The 9,132-nt window shown below is 54.8% G+C and overlaps 1 long non-coding RNA gene across 5 annotated transcripts; it reads left to right on the top strand.

Moving 5' to 3' along the window:
• Positions 1 to 348: 348 nt before the first annotated feature.
• LOC107196397 lies at positions 349 to 7,216 on the top strand. 5 transcript variants are annotated; one of them, XR_003043171.1, is made up of 4 exons: positions 349 to 2,785; positions 3,900 to 4,029; positions 4,722 to 4,819; positions 5,549 to 7,216. It is a non-coding gene; the product is annotated as an uncharacterized LOC107196397 (long non-coding RNA). The 5 variants fall into 5 exon arrangements; XR_003043172.1 differs by having other exon boundaries at positions 349 to 2,610; positions 2,713 to 4,029; XR_003043170.1 differs by having other exon boundaries at positions 349 to 886; positions 1,270 to 4,029.
• Positions 7,217 to 9,132: the final 1,916 nt, after the last annotated feature.

A 9,132-nucleotide genomic window follows, 5' to 3' on the forward strand; every position in this document is an offset into this window, starting at 1 on the left:
GCGGAGGGGCGCTGCGTCCCCTCCCCGGCCGCGGCGGTCTGGGACCCCTGCCCTGCACACCCTCGGTCGGGGACAGCGGGACTGGGTTCCAGCCGCAACCGAAGCCGGGTGTCTTTTCCGCCCCCCCCGCCCCCACCCCCGATCCTTGATCCTGGCTTTTGGGGGAAGCCTGTCCCTCCAAAGGAGCACGAGGTCCCCGGGGCTCGGGGCCGGCGAAGTTAGAGAAAGGGGCGGAGGGTGTCCCCCAGATCACCCGTTACCTGAGTTCGCAGGCGACTCCCCGCAAAATCAGGTCCGCAGCCGCACGAGGCCCCTTAGCCCGCTGCCCCTTCCTCCCGCCCCTCCTTGATCCTGGCTTTTGGGGGAAGCCTGTCCCTCCAAAGGAGCACGAGGTCCCCGGGGCTCGGGGCCGGCGAAGTTAGAGAAAGGGGCGGAGGGTGTCCCCCAGATCACCCGTTACCTGAGTTCGCAGGCGACTCCCCGCAAAATCAGGTCCGCAGCCGCACGAGGCCCCTTAGCCCGCTGCCCCTTCCTCCCGCCCCTCCCCCCGGCACACTTTGATCGACCCCCAGGAGGTGGATCAGGAAGGACTGGAGATCGCGTAGACACGCCCCGGACAGGTCCGAGGAACGCCCGGGAGCCCTTGTCATGTAAATACGAGTCCCAGACGTGTGTAAAGTCCCAGCCCGTGGAGCCCCGGGCGAGTCCACACCCATTGTCTGCGGCCCCGAGGGCCACCAGCTGCGGGGGGTTGGGGGGTGCTCGGCTCCCAAGTACAAAAGAGGCGCGAGGAAGTGCGGAGGCGAACTTTTATTTCATTAAGTTTTAATTACACTGGTGCTACAGGAACACATTCTCCTGATTTAATAAGGTTCCGAAGTATTATGTAAGTGGCCCCCTCCCTGGCACATCTCCACCTCTTTGCAATTTGGTGTGTCCCCTCCTAGGCCCTTCCCTAAATATTTATTTTACATGCACTTATGGAGGGCTCCCCTGCCCCCCAAAACTTACCGAATAGTAGTAACTCAACCCAACACCTACTCCGAGAGGCAAGAAGATTATCATCCCCATTTTACAGACCCTGAAACTGGCCTGAGGGTCGCTCGCTTAATGTTAAGGTCACACGCAGGTCCTGGGGCATCTGCTCCCACACGTATGTGTCTAGTTCTTGAAATGTGCATATGTCCCTGGAGTTTTAGCAATGAGCACAGACTATTTTTGTATGGAGCGGGGAAAAGGGGTCTAAAAGTTACTATTTCCTTTTCATAGACTGGAACCAGACCAGAGAACTCAGAAAGCCAGCCCAGGAAGTGCGTGAGTTCTCTCCCTGCACCGGGTACGTTGACGATGACGCCTGCTTCGCCTTCTTAGGAAGGCAGGCAGGAAGGCAGGCAGGAAGCCGTTATTCTGGAGGAGTCGAGCTCAGCAGTGATTGGCTGGTAGGAGCTTTATGGGAAGCCCGCAAGTGCCCAGCACAGAGGGAGGTTCAAACGCACCGACCATCATTCGTTTGGGAGGAGAAGCTTACTCTTGGAGCTGTGGGCGGGGCCTCGCTCTAGGCCCAAGCCCAGGGACCAAGGTGGGGAGAGCCCTCAGGGTCTGCGTGGGGGGTACCCCTCCTGTGGATTGCACACTCTCAGCCCCCACCCCGAGGAGAGTTCAGTTTCTCCAGCAGGCCACCCTCGTGCGGGAAGGTCCTCCTGCAATTTGGCCTCTGTGGCTTGGAGGAAAAGCTGGAGGGATGCTCCTGAGTGTTCTGCCTTCCTTGGGGACCCTGAGCATGTCTGCTGGGCCTGGGGATGACCATGAGTCCCACTCATATTCTAGGTGGAAGGAGACCACCGTCACTGCTACCCATTGCAGCCATTCCTTCATTCATTCAATCAACAAACTTTCACTGAGTTCCAGGCCTGAGTGCTGGGAATTCAGCTATGCTGGACACAACCTCTGCCCTCCTCTAAGTCTACTGGCCGCCTGGCAGCAAAAAAAACACACGTCGATTGTCTTGGGAATGAAGTAGCGTTTATACAGTCCAGGTTAAGCCACCAGCAGGCAAAAATAACCAGTTAATTCAGTGGGTTAAAAAAAAAAACCTACCCACGTTGACCTCTAGTTGATCTGTCTGTCTGGGACAATGGCACTGGCCACTGTTCTGATGGCGGCACCTGGGACTGGTTAGTGGTCTTTGCTTTGGTTCCAAAGTTGATTCAGCCTGGAGGCCTAATGCAGAGTGTCATGCGGGGTACCAGGTGTGGCGGTCACAACTGGATTGCCAAAGATAGGTGCTGGGCACCACCTTACGTGGTGCTGGGGATTTGGTGATGACAGGCACAGAGCCCCCTCTCAGCCGGGCACATGAGGAGGTGTTCATGGGCTGGAGTGGGAAGCTCACTCTGCTGGGGATGGGGATGTTGGGGGGGGGCACCTCTGCTGGGCCATGAGAGAGAGGCCTAAAAAAAAGGAAAGAGGTTTCCTTCATTCGGTCGTAAATATTATGCTCCCTATTCAGGTCAGGCTCTGCATCAGGCATTCCATCCTCATGTGACGTCCTAGGGGTCAGGAGAGTCTATAGGCCCCATGCAAACCCGCAGCTACACTAGGTCACTTCAGGTATGGTAATGATGAGCTAGAGGCCCTGGGTGGTAATCTGGGAAGCCCACCCTGAGGAGGAGGTATTTTATTCATTCTCTTGTTTACTGAGTGTCTACTTAGGGCCGGCTACAAATCCTTGCCCTCCTGGGGCTCATATTCTTACAAGTGGGACAGACAAGAAGTGCGTAAACAGGTAAGTCCAGGTGATGGCTTCAGAGAGGGACAAGAGCTGGAAAGAATACAAAGAGACGTGGCCTGGAGGCAGCTGAGCTCATGGGGTCAGGGCGGCCTCTCTGGGGAGGTGAGAAGGCTGGGATGGAGTCTTGCGGGGAGGAGGGCACAGGTGCCCAGGCCAAGGTCCTTGGTGGAAGAGGAACTAAGGGACTGTCTTGGTCCCAGGAAGTCTGGGATTTGGGACACATTTCTCAAGGCGATTATAGGTCATGGGATTAGGAAAAGTGTGTGTGTCCCCAGGCTGCTGGGGACACGCCTTTTCCAGGCCTCCAGACAGCACGTGCACTGTCGTCTGCCCTGACTGTGGGTTGGATCTGCCACAGGGAGATCTTTAGAGAGACAAGGTCTGGTCTAAGCCGGTCGGGAGGCCTTGCTCCCAGAGGCACGCACCTGCTGGGCAGGGCTCCGGGACGTGGCCGGCTCCACGAGGTGTGACTGGTACAGGTACCACGGCCCAGGCTTGGTTTAATACTCTATTGTCACCATCCTGAAATTCTTCATCATTTTGGAACAAGGAGCCTTGCGAATTCTGCAGTTGGTCCTACTTGGGTGCCAGGTCCTCCTCACTGCCAATTAAGTCAGGAACCCGGAAGGCCAGCATGGGTCTTGGCTGAGGCCAGGGCGGCTGGCGGTGTCCTGACTGTGCCTGCTGGACACTGTGGAAAGTACCCGGCTGAGTCAATAAAGGGCCTTCTTTCGCAGTGAGCAGTGGGGACAAGGCGGATCCCAGCCTCCTCCGGTCGGTCATGTCCCCTCACCTCCTGCTGCCCCCAGGCCTGCGGTCAGAGCTGCCTTTTCCGGAGCAGCCAGAACAGTTAGTTTCACAATCTCTCCTCCCGACTCACCACCTTTGGAAACTCTTGCCGGCTGAGTCATTTTTTTTCCAAGTCCTGCCTGTAGTTTAATCTGCCTGTCAATGTTCCCAGGTTTACATCATTGGACTTCGTATTTATATATATTTTTTATCTTGTTTTGCTTTTAAATACTAACACAAGCTAATGTTACCTGGACACTGCCTGGGTGCCAGGCCCTGTCGTAGTCACTGCATATTCGTCTGCTTCATCATTCGACAGATATGCATCTAGATCCTACGGCCAGCCAGGGTGCGCTCAGTGGATCCCCACGACTGCCCTGTGAGGCCCCAGCTAATATTATTCCCATTCGGCAGATGAAGACGCTGAGGCTCAGGGACCCATGAACGAGGTGGAGTGGGATGTGACTGTAGGCCCTGGCCTCAGCAAACGGTGTTTCTGCCCCTTCCTCCACCCCCACCACCTCTGCGGGCGTCTGCCCTGGCCTTCCGGCTAGACTTGGGCAGCAGTGTCCCCTGGGCTCCTTAGAGGCTCCCAGATGACTTCTGCATGCAGGGGCAGGGCAGAAGTGGGCTCAGGAGGGGAGAAAGTGAAGACCAAACTCAGGCCCTTTCCAGACACCTGCTGCCAGCATCCTGCTGGGTGACCTGGCAGGTAGCTTTACCTCGATAAACCTAAGTGGGGTGTGGAAACAGTTTTCACACTCAGGGTGTGTGCGTGTGTGTGTTTGTGTGTGTGTGTGTGTCAAGGCCTCAGCACAGTGACCTGCAGCATGGAACACATGTGTTTGCGTGTTCACTGTCTGTCTCCACTTGATTGGCAACCCCAGCGGGTGGGACAGCCTGGCGTGTCCTGATGTGTCCCCAGTGGGTGTGTTGATCAGGGTCCATCATGCAGCAGGTGCTTGGCAAACCTCTGAGGAGTAAACAAGAGGCACTACACACACAAACGTACAAGTCCCGTTTCGGACGACCTCCATGACTTGCTGACATTTTTCTTTCTTGCTTGTTCACCCCCCTACCCCCATACATCTCCTTTGGTCCTGTCCCCTGGATGCTCACCTAATGACAAGCTTCTAACCAGGTCCGAGGAAGCCAGATACCTGGGCTAGCACCTACCAAGAATAAGTACTTGTCTGGTACCAGAGCAGAGCCAGAAGTCTTAACCGTAAAGATGCGAGGGTATGTGTATGTGTGTGTGTGTGTGTGTGTGTGTGTGTGTGTGTGTGTGTGTGTGTGGTATGTGTGTTGTGGGTGCATGGGCACGTGTGTGTTGCGTGTACGTGTGGGATGTAGGTGTCTCCTCCACCCCTAAGTGGGGTGTGGAAACAGTTTTCACACTCGGGGTGTGTGTGTGTGTGTGTGTGTGTGTGTTATGTGTGTTGTGGGTGCATGGGCACGTGTGTGTTGCGTGTACGTGTGGGATGTATTCATACTCGTGCTCTGGGGAGTATGTGTATGTTGCGTGTTCTGTTGGTTACGTCATGTGTGTTTCGGTGCTGATACAGGAGCTTAGCTCCTAGACAGATGTCACATGGTTGAGCTCTCTAGCGGCAAAACAAAGAAGCTCTGCCAAACTGGTTACAGACCCCCCCGGCCACCAGGAGAGCCATCTCCTCTCCAGTTTCTCATTTCCAGCAGAGGACTGGGTTCTACAGAGAAGACAGGGCTTTGGGACCAAGGCCAGGAGATAAGGGCTGGGCAGAAGGAAAGGGCAGAAGGAAATGATAGAGCCATATCCTGTCTTCTGACAGAGGGGTAAACTGAGGCCCCGACAGGGACATGACCTGGCCAAGGTCCAGCTGCAGATGAAGTGTGAGCTGAGCTAGGACCCGGTCCTGACCCCCAGCTCAGGCCCCTCAAGGTCTTTGGTCACTGCAAGTCTCCGAATAGGCGTATTTTCTGCCATAGGCTGAGCCCAAGAGGGATTAGGAAAATTCCAGATGTTCAACTCATGTCTGCAACACTTCCAGAAGGGACGGTTCGTCATCGAAGCTGATTTCACAGACCAGAAATACCCAAGCAGAAATGTCCTGTGTCTGTCCCCATGAGGGATTCATGCCACTGTCGTCAAGAGTGATTAATAATGTCAGGCTGAGATTCTCAGTGGCAGGGCCCGGCTGGGTCCTGGCACTCTGCCGCTGGGTTTGAGGGGGTGCTGGCGAAGAAGGGGCTGGGAGGGAGGGCAGAGGCCAGGCTAGTCACCGAGGGTACAGGGAGGGCTGCGTCCGCCTGACTCTGGGTTAGGTCTGTGACAGGCATCTCACCTGGTGCAAATGGACTGGTCCCTACTGCAAGCCAGGCACTGCACCAGGCCCAGGGGTACACGGTGACCATGGCGAGCCAGGTTCTGCCTTCACAGCGTTTACCCTCTGGGGGCTCACTCATCATTAATCCATCCCCCAAACATTGAACACTGCATGCCCAAAACTGAAATCATGCAAGTGTGTGCCACTGCTTCTAACTATGTGACTTTGTTTGAGAGAGTTAATTAATGACTCAGTTTCCTCTTTAAAACGGCCCTGTTTCCTCTTTAAAATGGAAGTTACGAAGCTGCTTACTCAGAGGGCTACTGGGGGCAGTGAATGCCTGGATGTTCCTTAGCATCTGGCCTGGCTAGAACAAGCTCTTGGAAAGCTGGTTATTGTTTCTGCTCTGTGCTCCTGGAGGTCCCACTCCGCAACAAAGTACAAAGGAACCCGAGGATCCCTTTCTTCCCTCTGGAGACGTTACCCCAGATTGCAATTGTTCATGAATTTGTGAATCAATTGGTTGGGTGTCCCTCACTCCAGCTGGACCGGGCCCTGCATGTCCTCAGTGTCTGATCCCAGGAAAAGATGCTCAGATGTCTCCGGGGCCTCCAGAACGCCAGGCTGACACTGTTGGAATCCAGAGTAGTGGGGTACCATCATGCCCCGACAGTCCCCACAATGGAGCGGCACCCAGAAAACACCCTTGCCCTCCAGGCACAGTCCCCGCCAGAGCTGGACATCTAGTCCGCTCCCCTCTGCGCAGGGAGCCCTGTTCTCACGTGGGGCTTGGGAACGGGTGCCGGGCAGCCGGCTTCAAATATGATGAGATGACACTGCGTTTTTGAAAGGGGCACGGGCCACCTCGTCTCGCTCTTTGCTACACCCACAGCTCCTCGCATCAGCTGGCATAAGGAAGTGCTCAGTACATATCTGCTGAATGAACTCAAGGCCATTTTTCACTGTCTAGTAGGCCCTTAAAGTATGAGCGTCCTCACCCTCTAGTTCCATTCCTACAACATACCTTAAGGAAATAGTCAGAGAACTGACTTTTAAGGACAAGGATATCGATCCTATCCTCATTTTTTAAAAGCAAAAAGGCGACAGAAGTAGAAAAAAGGGGGGATTGGTTAAGCGAAGGTCAAAGATAATCCAGCTGTTAAAAACAGTGTTTTCGAAGACGAGCGGGTGGTGGAAAGAAAAGTCCTCTGTAGAGAAAATTTTTAAATAGTCTGTAGAATTGATCCCAATTTTGTACAAATAAAATTATACTGCTAGAAAGAAAGACTGAAATGATATATGCCAATATGTTAACAGTGGTTAGTTTTGTGCAAGGGATTGAATGGAATGTACGTTCTTCTTATACTGTGTGCTGTGTTTTCTGCCATGAACGTTAATTTTAAAAGATTTTAAAGGTTACTTTTAAAGCGCCTCAGAGGCGACCCCCGCATCTGTCTCCTCCCCTGCGGCTCCTTTAAGGCCAGTCAAGACACTGAAGAGGCGGGGGTGCCAGACACCGCTGACGTCACGGGCAGCCCGAAATGACACGGCGGACGGACGAATCCCAAGTTCGGATTCCGGGAGCGGCCATCCGATTGGACGCAAGTGCGGGCGGCCTCGTCCAATGGCAGAAGAGGGGCAGGAGCCGGGCGGCGGCGTGGGTTTTAAATCCACGTGTTGGCGGGAGGGCGGGGCCGCAGCGGCTGCGCCTTGGGGCTGGTGTCCACTGCCCGGAATGGCGTGCGTGGGTGACCGCGTTCACGCCTTCTGCCGTCCTGGGCCTGTTCGTATCATCAGGTACCTCGGGAGGGTCCAGTGGCGCTCATCCATTCGCCAGACGTTTCCTGAGCATCTGCTCTGTGCCAGGCAGGGCCTGGTGGGATAAGATCGAGCCTTGGAGAGACGCGCTTTGAACCCCCGACTTCCACCTGTGTAACCATGGCAGGTGGCTTAGCCTCAGTACCCACTTCTCTGTGCTCCCCAGTTCTCGCTGTGTCTCCCCTGCACTGAGCTCTGCGGGGAGGAGGGGACGGTCGGAAGAACCCGCGTGTCTCCCCAGGGTCTGCCCCACGGTTTGTGCTCTGTATATACTTGTGGAGTAATTATCTCAAAGGCCAGTTCTTAGCACAGTGCTTGCCCCGTGGTAGGTGTTTGTTAAATGGGACTGTTCGGGCAATTTAAAAAAAACGGCAGCGAGTATTAAGTGCCTGCTATGTGCGAGGCGTTCTGGGCATTTGACCTGTGTCACCTAACTTAATATTCGTAAAATGGCATGTCTTATCTAACTTAATAGTCAAAGAATTGCAAGTCTGCTCTAATTTAATTTTCACGCACACGCACACAAATGAAAACGGGTTAGGTTCTTTCATTATTCCCATTTACAGATGTGGAGGGCAAGGGACTTTTCTAAGGTCCTGTGGCTCGGAGGTGGTGAGCCAGACTCAAAAGAGGTCCGTCTGTCTCCAGAACCCTGGGTCTTAACTCTTCTGCCCTTTCTCAGTATTTATTCATTAGTCAGTCTTTCTTTCCTAAGAAAATCCTCACACATCAGGCCTCTCACCCAGCAGGAAGGAAGAGAAGGTGCAGGAATCAGGTGGGCGAGGCACAGCCACACGAGCTGGGGTCCTGCCACCCACCGCATCGCCCAGTCCTGCTGGGTGGCAGAGGTCAGAGAGGGGTGAATAGACTAGCTGCCACTGGGGCTCGCTAGGCCCTGTGCTGGGCTAGGATGGGGGTACAGTGATGGGCATGACAGACCCATCCCGGCCCTTATGCGGCTGGCCATCTACACCAGCCATCACCAACGGGTGACTTGCAAAAGCCACATAAGTGCTTCCATAGAAAAGTCCTTCAGGAATTGGGGCCAAGCTAAACATCGCAGCTTCCCATTTGATACCTGCCACGTAATTTGTGGAACCCAGTGCAAACTAAAAATGAAGGGCTCCTTGTAAAAAATTATCAAGAATGTCAGGGTGACGCCCACAGAGCTCAGAGCCCCTTCTGAGGGCAGAGTCCCACCCCACAGATCGAGCCTTGCTCACCGCCTGCAGTCCGTGGTCCGGCAGCACCCTCCAGAACCACACGTGGCCGGACAGGTCTGCCCGGAGTGAATGCAGAGAGGAAGGTGACGGGCTGGCCGGGGAAAGGCTCCTGCAGGGCTGTCTGACCCTGCGGCTCGCCCTGGGAGTCCCAGTTCACAGACCCACTTGCCACCTGCGACTTTCTGTTTGCGCTCGTGGTTGCTCA

Source organism: Pteropus alecto, unplaced genomic scaffold (assembly GCF_000325575.1).
Source record: "Pteropus alecto unplaced genomic scaffold, ASM32557v1 scaffold45, whole genome shotgun sequence".
Lineage (NCBI taxonomy): Eukaryota > Metazoa > Chordata > Mammalia > Chiroptera > Pteropodidae > Pteropus > Pteropus alecto.